General features: G+C 43.1%; 1 long non-coding RNA gene across 1 annotated transcript; it reads right to left on the bottom strand.

Annotated features, from left to right (window-relative positions):
- Positions 1-4194: 4194 nt before the first annotated feature.
- Positions 4195-5274, bottom strand: LOC123065469 (uncharacterized). Its single transcript, XR_006431047.1, has 2 exons — positions 4748-5274; positions 4195-4643 (listed from the first exon to the last, which is right to left on the bottom strand). It is a non-coding gene; the product is annotated as an uncharacterized lncRNA (long non-coding RNA).
- Between the last annotated feature and the right edge of the window lie 305 nt (positions 5275-5579).

Below are 5579 nucleotides of genomic sequence, written 5' to 3'. Positions count from 1 at the left end.
GCTAAATTATGATTTCAAACTTGCCAGTGAGAAGAGGCTATTTGACATTAGCTAACTTGATGAATGGAGAACCCAGGCCTATGAGAACGCCAAATTGTTTAAAGAAAAAGTTAAAAGATGGCATGACAAAAGGATACAAAAGCGCGAGTTTAATGTAGGTGATTATGTTTTGCTATACAACTCTCGTTTAAGATTTTTTGCAGGAAAATTTCTCTCTAAATGGGAAGGTACTTACATTATCGAGGAGGTCTATCATTCTGGTGCCATAAAAATCAACAACTTCGAAGGAACAAATCCGAATGTGGTAAACGGTCAAAGAATCAAACATTATATCTCAGGTAATCCCATAAATGTTGAAACCAATGTTGTTGACACCGTAACCCCGAAGGAGTACATAAGGGACACTTTCCAGAACGTTTCAGACTCTGGAAAGGAATAGGTATGTCGTACGGTAAGTAAAACGACTCCAAAATAGTTCAATAGCAATTTTTTCCGTTTTGGAATATTTAGGAAAATAGGAAAATAAGAAGTAGTCCGGAAAGGACATGAGGCATCCACGAGGGTGGAGGGCGCGCCCCCTACCTCGTGGACACCTCGTGTGCCCTCCAGACTCCGTTTTCTTGCACAATACTTCTTTTGGTCGGTAAAAATTCATTATATAATCTCCCGAAGGTTTTGACCACCGTACCACGACAAAATCCTCTGCTTTTGTTTTGAGCTATTTTTCTGACACATCTAGATCACCATGACGTCTTCAAGCGCCACCAAGGACAAGTTTTTTGAGAAGGTCATAAACCCCTACCTCGTGGAGGTGCTGCAACACCCTCAAACCATTGAGATGCGTGAGGGGGTGCTGCACATCCGCGATGTTGAGGGACCAAGGAGGACCGAAAGCATGGAGACAAGACTCAAAGCAATGGAGCAACAAGTTTTGAAGTGCCAAGGGATGGTGGAATGCGGACTCAACGCCAACCACATGATGATCGTGGAGTTCACCAACAACCACAAGCTGGATGCCAAGAACATTGGGGAGACCATCTTCAAGCTTCACGAGAAAATCGAGCACCTCCAAGCCCAGATCTATGACCTGCAATACCAAAACTGTGAGTGCGAATATAGATTCAAGAGGATTAGCTTGGCTGCAGATTTGAGGATCCCGGTAACTCGATCATCCTTCTATGATGGCGAGCCTATGCCTTGGAAGATGGACGACAAGCCTACATCATCAACAACTCCATCATCACCACCTCCGAAGAAACAGACATAAACACATGGGTATGGGAACTCCCCTTGGGAACTGCTAAGCTTGGGGGAGGTGCCCGGATATCGTATCACCATCACACTTCTATCTTTACCGTTTTTCTTAGTTCGATCATTTTGGTTATATCTTGATCTAGTAGAATAAAGTTTAGTATGATCTAGCTTTGAATTTTTGTGTTGATCCCTATCTATGTAATCGAGTCTCAGAGCTAAATATAATAAAGATTAGTTTTGAGTCGAGGGCTTTGCTATCTTGCTATGATCTTGAGGGAATAAAAGAAAAAGAAATAATAAAAAGAAACAAAAAGATCATATTGATCTTATGGAGAGTAATGACTTCACACATAAAGAGGATGATGAATAAAGTTGTTGGGAGTTGACAAACATAGTTTTGGTCATCGTTGCAATTAATATGAAGTAATAAAGAAAGAGAGGTTTTCACATATAAACATACTATCTTGGACATCTTTTATGATTGTGAGCACTCATTAAAATATGACATGCTAAAAAGTTGATGTTGGACAAGGAAGACAACGTAATGGGTTATGTTTTATTATATCCGAAATAAATTATATTGTCATGGATCATCCAACATGTTGAGCTTGCCTTTTCCCCTCATGCTAGCCAAATTCTTTGCACCAAGTAGAGATACTGCTTGTGCTTCTAAACATCCTTAAACCCAGTTTTGCCATGAGAGTCCACCATGTCTGCCTATGGATTGAGTAAGATCCTTCAAGTAAGTTGTCATTGTTGCAAGCAAGAAAAATTGCTCTCTAAATATGTATGATCTATTAGTGTGGAGAAAATAAGCTTTATACGAGCTTGTGATATGGAAGAAATAAAAGCGATGGACTGCATAATAAAGGTCCCTATAACAAGTGGCAACATAAAGTGACATTCTTTTGCATTAAGATTTTGTGCATCCAACCATAAAAGCACATGACAACCTCTGCTTCCCTCTATGAAGGGCCTATCTTTTGTTTTTTGTCTTATAACTTATACAAGAGTCAAGGTGATCTTCAGCTTTTTTTTTTGCACATTATCCTTTGGCAAGCACTATGTGTTGGAAAGATCCTGATATATATATCCAATTGGATGTGGGTTTTCATAAAGCATTATTGTTGACATTACCCTTGAGGTAAAAGGTTGGGAGGCGAGACTATAAGCCCCTATCTTTCTTTGTGTCCGATTGAAACTTCATACCCATAAGTATTGCGTGAGTGTGAGCAATTGTGAAAGATTAAATGATAGTTGAGTATGTGGACTTGCTGAAAAGCTCTTATATTGACACTTTTCGATGTTATGATATATTGCAATTGCTTCAATGACTGAGATTATAGTTTGCTAGTTTTCAATGAAATTTCCGATTCATACTTTACATTGTGAATAGATAGTTACTTTAGCATAAGAAATTATATGACAATATATATATATATATATATATATATATATATATATATATATATATATACAGACGGTCTATTCTACTAATATTAGCAGAATAACTATTCTGCACACCACTTCCGCACTGCACGCTGAACGCAAGTGCACTGCATCTTCTTGACGACGAGCACTGCAATATAGACTAGTGAAATTCTCGTCGGAAAAAACTGCACGCGGTGTTTTTTCGGTACTGTTTTTGCTCTAATTTTTTAACCATTTATCGGAATTAGGCGTGTAATATATCGTTGAAAAGCTATGGATTAGGCGCAACTTCGACATGTTGAACACTTTTCGAGATTCCACACGGTTTAAGAGGAGTTTTGAAAATGGTGCGGCGGATGACGAGTGGCAGCGAGCATTTTTTCGCGTTTTTTTCTAAACCGCTTGTCGGAATGAAGCAAATGATACGCCGTTGGATAGATATCATCGAGGCGCATCTTTTTCATATATAAATCTTTCTCTAATTCGTTACGATTTAAGAGCAGTTTCAACTTTACTAAATCGCGGAATTCTGTTTCTTGAAGTTTTTTAAAATTTTTGGTACTGTTTTCGCTCCAGTTTTTGAACCGTTTGTCGAAACGAGGCATGTGATACGCTGTTGGAAAGCTACAAACGAGGCGCAACTTTCATATGTTGCAATGTTTTTGAGATTCCTTATGGTTTTAAGTTAATTTTGAAAATCATGCGGTGGACGACGAGTGGCAGCGGCCGTTTTTCGCGAATTTTGTGCAAACCGCTGGTCGGAATGATTCAAACGATACACCGTTGGAAAGGTATCGACGAGGCGCAACTTTTTCATGTAGAACACTCTCTCTAATTCTTTACGGTTTAAGAGAAATTTCAAATTTACCAAAATGCGGACACTCTGTTTTTCACGACACCCAAATCGACGTGGGTACTTCATCCGACTGAAAACCGCACTGCAACGGATGAAAGACCGCACTGCATCACATGGGTAAGAGAACTGCATGATTTTTTCTTTTATTCAAACGTAATTTTTTCAAGAACGAGAAAGTAGAGTGCACTTCACATCAGGTGTAAATGAACCACAACACTATTAAGAAGTGAACCGCCTTACTTTTTTCGCTTCGGTAACAATTTTTCAACAAAACGTAAACTTTCTTACACAAGTTTTTTGTGAGTTTTTGTTGTCTTTTTTTCAACAATTTTTCATGAACGAGAGTGCACCGCAGAGTTGAGGGCAAATGAACAGCGACACATGTTGAAGTGAAACTCATTGCTGTCTTTTTGTTTCGTTTAGAAAAGCCGCACTTTCATGTTTTGTCTCGTACGAGTTTTTGTTGTCTTTATTCAAAAAAACATGAACAAGAGTGGACAGCACAGACGAATCAAATTAACCGCGACATATATCAAAATGAACCGCATTACTATCTTTGTGGTTTCGCTAAAATTTTAGCACTTTCATGTTGGGCACAAGTGAACAACATCACTCTAAAAAATGAACCACATCCAAGGAAGAAACGCACTTCATACAGAGAGGTAATGAAACATCATTCTTTTTACACAAACAGTACACACGAGACACCAAATTTAGCATATGAGACACTTGTTTTCTTCGTCATAGGATGAGCTAATGCACTCCAAGCCCACGTTTCTGAACTGCACGAGGTGCCCTAAACTGTAGTGCACTAAACATACAAAGAAAACACAAACTCGTCACATAAATAGATGGTGCTTCCCGGCAAAGAACATGCCAACACACTGCAAAAACATGCCAATGCACTGCACGGAGAAATAGATGGTGCTTCAACCGAAAGGACATGCCAACACACTGCAAAAACATGGCAATGCATTGCATGGAATGTGCCTGACGAACCGCTCGCTCAAGCAAGTAAAATGCAACATGACTCAAAAAAATCACCATGGCACGGATCCCGCACGGGGTGATGTACTGCACGCGGTTGCATTCCTTTTTCTTCCTGCAAAAAATAGCAAAAAAATGAATCGCACTTAATTTGTGAATCGAATTGCAGCAAACAAAGAAATTGCACTGGATTGACAAAGGAAAATGACCCTGCATCACCTCCTCTAGTCCTCTCACTGCTTGTGGTCGTCAGCACTCGATCTGATGGCGCACTAACACCGCAGCTGCTCTGGTGTAGACAAATCATGGGGGAGAGAGATCATTAAGGAGGCTGTGAGAGAAAGAGGCTCGGAGAAACGCTGTTGACCGCGGCGCGCCGTGGGCGGGGGATGTGCTGGTGGATCCGGGGCTGAGGGAGGTGGCACAGGGATGGGGCTGCGGTGGTGCCCGCGCCGGGCACCAAGGTGCAGAGGGGCCGACATCTGCGGTCGGATCGAGGGATGGACTGCATCAACGTGCCTACCATCCTGCACACGCACACGCTGCAAACTGCTTGGGGGCGCAGAGGGGCCGGTGGTGGAGTTCCTCGTCCTTCTCCCCTGCGGTGGGCGGCGTGGGATGGGGTGAGAACCCCATCCGAACTGCACGGCGCCATGGCCCTCGTCGGATCTGATGGGGAGGTGCTGCTCCTCCCAGATCGAGAGCAGCCCCGACGATGGCTATTGATGCACCGCGCGATGGATACTCGCCGGATCTAGGAGGGAGATAGCATGGAGGTGTTGCAGCAGATGAAGAGGACCAGCATAGCCGAGGTGCAGCGGCATAGTACGTGGATGACGACGGGGCGAGGAGCGTGGAGTGGTTGCAGGGGCACGCGGCGCGGGGTGGTTGGTGGCCGGGGAGGGTGGTGCGGGGTGTCTGGTGGCCGAGGAGGGTGGCACGGGGTGGTGGCCGGCAGCGGGTGGCGTGGGGTGGTTGGTGGCGAGGGCGGGCGACGGTGTGTGTTGGCTGAGCGCGAAGTGGTTGGCCATATCCCGACGGTGGTGGGTGG

The sequence above is a fragment of the Triticum aestivum genome, chromosome 3B (assembly GCF_018294505.1).
Source record: "Triticum aestivum cultivar Chinese Spring chromosome 3B, IWGSC CS RefSeq v2.1, whole genome shotgun sequence".
Taxonomy (NCBI): Eukaryota; Viridiplantae; Streptophyta; class Magnoliopsida; order Poales; family Poaceae; genus Triticum; species Triticum aestivum.
This window is presented reverse-complemented; position numbering and strand designations above follow the sequence as displayed.